Source organism: Carlito syrichta, unplaced genomic scaffold, assembly GCF_000164805.1.
Source record: "Carlito syrichta isolate Samal-C Ts95f unplaced genomic scaffold, Tarsius_syrichta-2.0.1 Scaffold303210, whole genome shotgun sequence".
NCBI lineage: Eukaryota > Metazoa > Chordata > Mammalia > Primates > Tarsiidae > Carlito > Carlito syrichta.
In genome coordinates, this window is record NW_007247306.1 from 325,324 (window position 1) to 335,696 (window position 10,373).

The window sequence follows — 10,373 nt, forward strand, 5'->3', positions numbered from 1 at the left end:
AAAAGTTTGAATAAAATTGACTTCAGTCTTGGCCAGACTGTTCCCAGAAGAGCTGCCTCCGTGTGGTTTCTTCTCTCCGTTCTGACTCACTGGTGCGGTCCTAACCCCCCCTCGGTCATTGCTGGTCACCGACACTCTTCCTAGCTGCTTGGCCCTGAACACTCAGAGACTCTCAGTCTGTGACCTATCTCCCTCCTCAAGAGGCAGATAGCCAGGCTCTGTAGGCTGGAAGTGTCCAAACAGCTGCTACAGCTATCTCTGCATTAGTTCCTTCTCTGCTCAAAACCCTTCCGTGTCTCCTCCTGCAAAATTCAATCTTAGCTCCTCTGTCTGGCCATCAAAGCTCTTCCTCAGTTGTCTCCTGCCCAGTCTCCAGTCTCCCCCATCTTCAGTCCTTTGAAAACCACCATAGATGATCCACTTAATGCTACCTCCTCAGTCTTGGGATGTTCTGTGCAACATGTTGCCTAGAAAATACCTACTTATGTTTCAAAGCCCAGCTTCAATGCTCCCTTCTCTGTGAAGTCTTCTTTCAATAACTTGGCTGTGCCTTCCTCTGCAGTCACCTGCTGTCATGTCCTGCACAGCTCCACCCTGACACTCGATGCTTACTTGCCAGCTCTTCTTTTGTGACAACTCTTGAGGATTGCTGGTCCTGCTCCTCCTTGTTTGTGCGGTTGATCTGACAAACACTTGTAGGTACTGGTGGTATATCAGACGTTACTGGTCACTGGAGACAACAGATGAGCAAGATATCGTCCCTGGCTCTTCCCTGTTGTGGGGAAGAAAATGGGTGCAAGTGTCCTACAAGCCTGGGGAAAGACATGCACAACATTCTGTAGTGACACAGGATGGTCTTCCTGACTTCCTCTCTGAGGGATATGGGAGAAAGTTCACAGGAGAGGCAGCATTTGGGCTGAATCTTAAAAATAATAAAATATTTTTGATAAATGGAGAAGACACAGAAGAGCAATTCAGGTACAGAGAAAAGAGTGTGCAAAGATACAGAGGAATTAAAGAAGATGGTTGTGAGATTCCCCTTCCGGTCACATGAGGACAGTGATGGTGTCATTTATGTCTGTGATTCTAGTGTCTAGCACAGGGTTTGACAAAGAGAAAGCACCGATAAGTATCAAGGAAATAAATGAACAAATGGTGCATTTGAAGGATAGAAAGAAGTCCACTGTGAACAGAGCTTGAGAGAGGATCTACATGGGGCATGGCATCCTGTGAAGGCTAAGATTCAAAGAGAATGGGTTTGGAATTTTGGGATTGTCTAGTTTGTGGACTCCCAGCTATATTCTTAGTCCCTAAAAGCTCCCTGGAGCTGTGAAGTGGCCCCATGATGGGGGTGCAGGCTCCTGGCTAGTGTCCACAGTTCATCCTTAGCCTTGCGACTTTCTCCCTAAGTACTGCATGCTTCTAAATTCCATAAAGCTGGCAAACATAATTTCCTAGCTGAAGACCCAGCTAATAAACTAATCACAATTTAGTATCTACAATGTGTCTTTGATGTGTATTTTCTCATTAAAGAGTCACAATCCTGAACAGGAGTTGCTATCCATATTTATAGATGAGAAAATTGAGAACCGAGTCACAAACTTCGGCAGCCATTCTTGCAAATATTAAACGTTAGCAGAGGAGGAGGAAGGTGACTACAGGGATGACAATGACAGGTTATTTCGACTCATGCAGCACAGAGGAATGGACATGAGCTTTGAGGTCAGACACGGTGGAATCTTTCTTCCCATTTGCTGCCTGTAGGGCAAGACAGTTTTGCTCTCTGTGCCAGTTTCATTTACAGAATGAAGGCAATTTAACCCACCAGACAGGGTTATCATGAGAATGAGGTAATGGGTGGAGGGTGTCAATGAGTGTGTGCCTCTTCTGAGAAATCTCATCAAATACTATGGCTCCACCCACCATCCAGATATGCAGGTGATCACCCACTCACTACTTCCTGTTGGGCCCTCATTCTGAGCTTCAGCCCCGTGCCTCCTGGGATGGATGGCTTTCTAATACATCTCCAGTGACCTCTACTCATTGGTATTCATATCCTAGTGTAAGCTCTGCCCCTTGAGTGTGGGCTGGACCTGGAATTTAACTCTTCATGAATAGAAGAGGACAAACGCGGTATATCACTTCTGAGGTTTGGTTATTTTTTTTGCTGGAACTCTTTCCTCTGATTCTTCTTAGTCACTTGCTCTCATGAAACAAGTTGCCATGTTGTGAGCTTCCCTATGGAGGGGTCCATGTGAGGGTGACCTCTGGTCACAGATAAGGAACCATGGGTCCAACAGCCAACAGCCTGGGCGGAGCTGACTCCTGCCAACAATCACCTGAGTGAGCTTGGAAGCAGACCCTTCCCTAGTTGCATGTTAAGAAGACCGTGGCATCCCCTCACACTTTGATAGAAGCCTTGGAATAGACCCTGAGCAGAGGACCCAGTGAAATTGTGCTAGGGTTCCTACTCCCAGAACTGTGAGATACTGTTTGTTTTTTAAGCCACAAAATGTTAGGGTAACTTTTTATGTAACAGTAGAACACTAATACAGTTCCTAAGACTCTTGGTATATTGATTTGCACGTCATTCAATATTGTTCACTTGGTCTCCAAATGTTTGTGGAGAACCTGAGACAGCAGGGATAGGACTTGTCTTCTCTCACATACTTTAACCACCAGACTTTGCAATAACACTTCAGCTGGAGCCATCCTACAGATCACTTTGAAAACCCCATTGAGACAAATAATGTTTCATCATAAATTTTGTTTGGGGGGACGGCTCCTGCTCCTCTCCCACATGTGCACAAGGACCAGAGAGTGTCCAATTGTGACCCTTGCTTCATTATTATATTAATAAAATCCCCATCCCTAGTGGGGCTTATCTGCCATTTTTTTGTAAATGAGATGGACAAAGAGGTATCTACACTATGCTTGTGAAGTTAAAACTCTTCCCTAACCTGCTAACCTACCTATCCTTTGACATTACACCCATTCCTTTATCTAATAGAAGGTCCTGGACAGCTGCTTTGTGGGAACCAGTCAGAGAACTCTGCCTCTTGAGCTGTCTCCCTTGTATAAGCCCCTATTAAAACCTTGTCTGGGAATCTGTTTGGCCTCATGCCAATTTTTATGACATGAGAACCTAAGAACTTGCATTCAGGAACAAACCTATTGTGTGTCAAGGGTTTTGGTAGGTTTTAGAGGAATCCTGTGTTGAACAAGACAGACACTAGAAATTTGCTGACTAGGGAGAAGATAGCATTGAACATTTAATTCAAAATGATTTTCAGAGAGTCTTACAGAGAAAAAAAATCAAAATGAAATAAGAGCTCACAGCGTGATTCCACCTATATCAAGTTCATAAACAAGCAAAATGAATCTAGGTAGTAGTCAGAACAGTAGTTAACTTCAGAGGATTAATTACCTGGAGGTAGCATGAAGGAGGCTTATGGAGTGCTGACTGTGTTCTATGTCTTGATCTTGGTGGTGATTTTGTGCATGAGTTCACTCTAAAAAGTTAACCAAACTGTACCCTTAAGATCTGCCCATGTTTTGTATATACATTACACTTCAAAAAATGGTTTTCAGGGAAACTTTATGATTATGGATTTGCCTGTTTTTTCAATTTGTCCTTTATCCATTTGGAGGCCAGGTAAATTTGTAATATGTATGTATAAGTTGTATCATACTGGTGAATCGAACCTTTTGTCATGAAGTTACTGTCATGACCTCTAATAACACTTTTTAAAAAAAGAATCCATCTTATTAGTTACTAATATGTTTATATGAGCTTTCTTTTGGTTAGTATTTATGTTGTATATCTTTTTTCTATCTTTTTACTTTCAACTTTATGCATTTTCATGTATTAGGTGTTTCTTACAGTAGCACATAATTAGATTTTAGTTTTGTTAATCAGTCTGATAATCTGATTAATGTAATTACTTGTATATTTTAAATTAGAATTCCAGTGGGAAACTGCCAGGGAAGGGGAGGCATACCTCATCAACAAGGGTACCTGCATAATGACCATTTGTATACCTGATCCTGAATTGTACCCCACATTTTAAAAAAAATTAGAATTCCAACTGTTCAGATATTTTAATATCATTTCTTGCCTTCTTTAGGGTTGGTTAAGAATTTATCATTTGATTCCTGCCCTCCAATCTGTTACTGCTCTTTTATAACAAAAAAAAAAAGCATGAACAATTAATTTTTCAAAGTCTAAAATTATTAATATTATTGACCTCAGTTATGATATCCTCCAAGATGATATAAGGACCATAGAATATTTCCTCCATTTATTCTGCTTCTGATACAAATGTTTTGATTTTTAAAAATTTAATTTCTATTAGTTCTGATAAGACATTTTCATTTTTGGTTTACAAAGACGATGTTTGCTTAGATTCACCCAAATATTAGAAATTCTGTGTGGGTAGTTGTTTTCTTTCAGAACATGTCTATTGCTGCTGTTGAGAGGGAAATGGACTATCATCAGCTCTTTAAAGATCTTTTTTGTTTTTTCAGTCGGGGGTCTCACTGTCACCCAGGTTGGAGTACAGTGGCATGATCACAGCTCATGGTAGCCTCAACCTCCTGGGCTCTGCCTCCCGAGTAGCTGGAAATACAGGCATGTGTCACCATACCTGGCTAATTTTTTGGTATTTTATAGAGATGAAGTCTTGCTATGTACCCCAGGCTCAAACTCCTGTACTAAAGCAATCCTCCTGCCTTGGCCTCACAAAGTGCTGGGATTTCAGATGTGAGCCACCACGCCTGGCAAAGATCATCTTTTCCCCTTCCTCTGGCTGCATTTTGGATAGTCTCTTTAAATATAGCATTCTGAAGTTTCTCTATGGGGCACCCATCTGTGGATACCTTTTTAATTTATCTCACTTGAGATTTGTTGGGCTTTTTGAAACTGGGTAGATAACTTCCATTAGATTTGGAAAATTCCCTGCCATTATCTTTTTCAGATGTTACTTCTCTCTCATTCTCTCTCCCTCCTCTCTCTCTCTCTCTCTCTCTCTCTCTCTCTCTCTCTCTCTCTCTCTCTCTCTCTCTCTGGAAATCTTATTAAATATGTTAGACAATCACTTTTTATTGGATATGTATCTTAACTCTCAACTTTTCCATTTTTAACTTTGTACTACCTTCTGAATAATTTTTTAAAAATCCAAACTGCAGTTCACTAAACTTCTCTTCAGCTGTCTTTATTCTGCTCATATTAAATTTATCCATTTATTTAAAAATTCTGTTTATTTTTATTTAAAACTTCTATTTGCTTTTTTCCAAATATTTTATCACTTTTTAGTAATTTTCTATTCAAGGGCAAATATCTTCAAGGTCCTGTTTAATTTCTTTAAATATACAACATAATTGTTTCATAAATTGTGCCTCATCATTACTATATTTGAAGTGCTTATGGGTGTGTTTTTGCTGTCTTCTTTCTGGTGTCTCTTACTCTTAGTGGTCTCTTTTTTGTTTTTTGTTTTTGTATTACAAAGATATGCTCATTTTCTTGGGTTGATCAGTTATGAGGATTCTATGTGGCCTAAGATGGAGAAACACTCCTCCAAAGAGGATCTCTATTTATTTCCCCCAGGCACATGTGGGTTCTACCAGCCTGGGCCACCACAAATAGTTTTCAGCTCGAGGTTTGTTGGACCATTCAAATGATAGAAATTGAGCAATAAATAGGCACAAGGGCCCTCTAGTGGTTACACATTCTCAGGATTCCTTGCCAGCCACTCTGATCAGCAGCAAAAATTCCTTTCCTTGGTCTGGAAAGTGAAGTTGGGAGATGGTGTGGGTTTACTTCAGGGTCCTCCATTCACTGCATTTATAGTACTTTGGAGTTCAACTTAGTGTGGAGAGGGCATTCCATACCACTGGTGGGTAGACTGTATTTTATATTTTGTCCCCCATATCCCATGAAGCTATGAAAACAAAACTCAAGTTTGTTAGGATCAGAAAATGTTCTCAGGGCAAAATGGCTCCTTTGCTTAGCTGGTCTCTCTGGTTTCTCTCATGTGGGAACATTGGTCCAAATAACCTAACTTACAATTATTTTAGAAATGGAAGTCTCTTTCTTATTCATATACAAAGGTATTTTAAGATATAAATTTACCTCTAAATCCTGCTTTTGACATAATACCAAAAATGTTTATGTGTAATGCTTTCGCTTTTGATCAGTTCAAAATATTTTATGATTTTCTTTGTGATTTCTTCTTCAATATGAATTGCTTGTAAGTGAGCTGTTTAGTTTTTAAACATACATTTTTCTTTGTTGTTATTTTCTGTTTTGTTTTGCTGTCTTTCAAGTTGCTGATTTCTAATTTTATTTCAGGGATATGATTTGATAATATTGATTTTAGAATTTGTTCAGATTTTGTAGCAAGTGACCATTTTTTGGTAAATTGTCCTTGTTTACATGGGAAAAAAACATGCATTCTCTGTTTGTTTGGCACAAGAATACATGCATACATAAAAATCTTATAAGCATGCTATTAAAATCTTCCTTAGTCTTATAAACTTTTGGTCTTCTGTAGCAAAGAATTAGCAAATAAAAGAAACTCTGAAATGTGTTAAAATATTGGCAAGGTTTTTGCTTCGTTTGAATGTACTTGTACTCAACTGATCTATTTTGTTTTTAAAAATAGAAATTGTGACCTCTTTACTGTAAGTACAGTATTAATAAAAAAAACCCATTGGCTTTATACCTGCTAAAGCAATATGTTGGTCTTAGGGTTCTTAATAAGGGGTAGTAAAGGTTAGACTTTAATTTCTGTCTAATCTGTCTAGAGAGAAGTGATTCCGTGTTTTATCAGAATAACTTTCTATGTTTTATATTGACTATTATCATATCTTTGAACATTTAAAACAAACATGGAACAAAGATTTCTCACTTGTCAAAAAGCTAAGATAACTTATAATTAGAAATTTATTTAGAAATTTCTATTTAGAAAAATCTGTTTAGAAATATTTTATTGACACTTTGATTAGAATAGATAACCAAGTATTGCTTCTCAGGTTCCCTTGGGCCTATCTTACTCAAGTGATAAATATTCATTTTTACCTTCCCAAGATCAGATCCTAAACTTAGAAAAATGAAATAGTTTCAGGGTATCTTTTTACCTAGAATTATCTGGGACTTCCTCAAGTGTCCCTGAAAAATCATAAAGATTTATATTTTCACATTATAAAAATAGAGCTGGTAGAAAGAATTAGATCTGATTGGTGTGTTCCACATTTCTTAATTTGTTCATCACTATTGTGAGAACTACAAATCAGAAGAAACTTCCAGCTTTTCCTGTATTAAGCTTGTATACATAAAGCGTTATTAATATAAATATTTCAGAAATGGTATACTTTGTGGGAAGGCCACTAGTGCCCTCACTGCTTATTATATTTTTTACCCTCAGAGGAAACATTGATCAAATCCTTACAAAATAGTTATGCACCGTAGCTGAAAAAAATAACTTTACTCCCTTCCATTCTGATATAACTGACTTCTGTAATAAATTAACAACTTCCATTCAGGTTTTGTCATCTACAGGTAGGGTCTGTTCTCTGATGCTCGCCTAGAGGCTCAACTATAAGCTACAAGCCAGAATTTGTGTTATTAATAAAGAATGATAGCCTCAGAGTCTCACAAAAAGGGTTTACAAGATACAATGAATATATGCTTTTTCAAAGAATAGATGTTTGGGTACAGGTTTCCAAACTGATATTAGGCAAATTTCTAAATGTGCTGAGTAAACTGAATCAAGATTCCCAGGAACATTTTCAGTCTAGAATCAGGTGGATTCCATGCTACTGACTGCTGACCTAGACTCAGTAGAGCAAGAGTTAATTATGTAGAGTTGAATGAATTGATAAGGTTATTTGTCTGATTCGTTGCTATTATTTTTAATGTTCTATTTCTTATGGATATATAAAAAAATCCTTTCTCTTTTCAAGTTATCTCTAACATCAATTAAGAAGATTCTGTTTTTGTAAATTAAAATGAAATATTTTAGACTTGTATCTGATTCTTATGAATTCACCAGCCTTCAGAAACTCAAATTAGTCTCCATACTTTTCACAGCAACATAGTTATTAGCATATATTCAATAGAATCTGTTTTCTTTTTAACCAAGATATATTTGGTCAAACTGATTATATAGCTAATATCATATTTGAGAATTAATATATTTTAATTAGGCATGATCAACTAAGGGTTGACTGTGCTTAAAAGCCAGTCTCTACAAAGCCTTTCCAGGAAAACTGACCTGGTATTTGACTTGCAAGATTCTGACCTTACAGATGGTAAAGAAAATCACTCCCTAGTCAGTGGGAACCTTAGTGAATTTGGGGGCCTTGATAAAAGGGTTCGGCCAAATTTACAGGTACTGCAGGTAAAATAGGAAAGAGAAAATTGCTTGGGCTTGCTTTTCCAGTCTCAGTAAAGTAAATAACAGTGGATTTTAAAAGTCTAATTTGAGATTCCTAAAAACTTCCAGACAAAAGTTAATTCTTTGACCTTAGAAATTGTTCAATACAAACTCAAGGAAGTCTATAATGGTTAATATTCTTGTTATACTTATGTAAACAAAAAGTCTTTTTTGTGATCAAGAATAATCTCTGAAGATTATTTAAGGTCACAAAAGGGGATATTGTCAGAAAAAAGACATCTAAGATTTGCAAAAGGGATTACTTCATGCCCTCTCTGTGCTGTGCTGGATGTTGTCTGACAGATCCTCTGAGGATTTTCTGATTTTATAGTAGTGTACGTCTTTGATTGTCTATGAACTAAGGCATTTTACAACTCTGCAGGTGTAGCTGTTAAGTTATAAAACACAGATAGCAATGCAAATGAATCTTATCCATAGTAATGCAAATGATTCCTAGTTATCATTATGCAAATAAAATTTGTTCAGTAGAGAATGTAAATTTTTAAAAGTCAAGTTCTTGTTTGAATCAGTCCTAACAAATTACTGGTTCCTTAATTAATTGATGAGCTCAGTGAAATCTTTGATGTGTGTTCATCTCATAACCATAATGGGACAGATTCATAAGTTCATCTGCATTAAATTAGAACTTCTGTTCATCAAAAGTCATCAATCTATTCTATTGTTCTGTTTTATTCATCAAAAGAGAATGAAAAGAATATTCTTCCGCAGTGAAAATAATTAACATAGATAAATGTCAATTGTTGGGCAATTATGGCAAGTTACAGAAGAATATGTATTATATAATTCAATTCAAAATTTATTAAAATAAATATATTGTTTAAGAACCTTATGTATTTTTTTCAAAAATATTAATAAAAGCAATTTAAAAACTTAAATTCTGAAAATAAACCCTGGAATGTTAGCAGTAGTTATCTCTAGGTCTAAGATAATGGTCGATTTTCATTTTATTCTTTTTGCTTATCTCTGTTTTATAAAATTTTAAAAATAAACATGTACTACTTTTGCATAAATAAAATAACTCATAGAAGAGATTTTCAATGCATGTCATAGACAAAAAAGTTAATGCCGGAAATATATCACAAACTACAAATCAAGAAAAGGCAAATATTTCATATTCATTGAACACTTGCTATTTGTCACTCACTATAATAAGTGCTTTACATGTATCATCTCATTTAATCCTTTTGACATCCTTCTAAGGTATATATTCTTTTCTTTTCATTTACAGATGAGGAAACTGAGACTTGGTGAGCTTAGGTAATGTAACTGCAAAACTAGCTTGATCTGGATCAACTTTGTGTAATAAAATGGTGAGTTGTTTTTCAGTTGCCATGGATGGATCCCCACATAATCTAGCATGCCCAGATGAACAAAGTGTGCAACCACGGATAGAACTTAAATACTTAGACTGAGGAGCAGGGCCTTAATTAAGAAGTAGACATGGCATGCAATAGGCTCATGTAACAAACATGCATTTGTACTCCCTGAATCTAAAAAAAAAAAAAAAAAGTGGATGTGACGTGGCAGGAGTCAGGATCCAATCAGATAGAGCCCTGGCATTACACCATGACAGGATCCCATCAGATCATGTCTCCTGGCCTCACTGCAAGAGCCAATCAGATCACATCTCATTATCCTATGCCGTGTTTCCTCTTGTCTCATTGCCTGTCAATTTGCAATAAAGCTTTTCTTTTCTTAAAAGCCAGTGCTATTGTACTGACTTCTGTGTACATTAGGAGGTGAGCCCCTTAGCTCAGAAACATTAACTTGCTCATCTACACTGAGTTAATAACAAACGGGTAGAGCTGAAATTGAAACCCTACATTGTGACTCTAGAGCCTACTACACTACACAATACTACCAACACTCTCATGAAAAAGTGTTAAACTCACCAGTAAGCAAGGAATTGTAAATGAA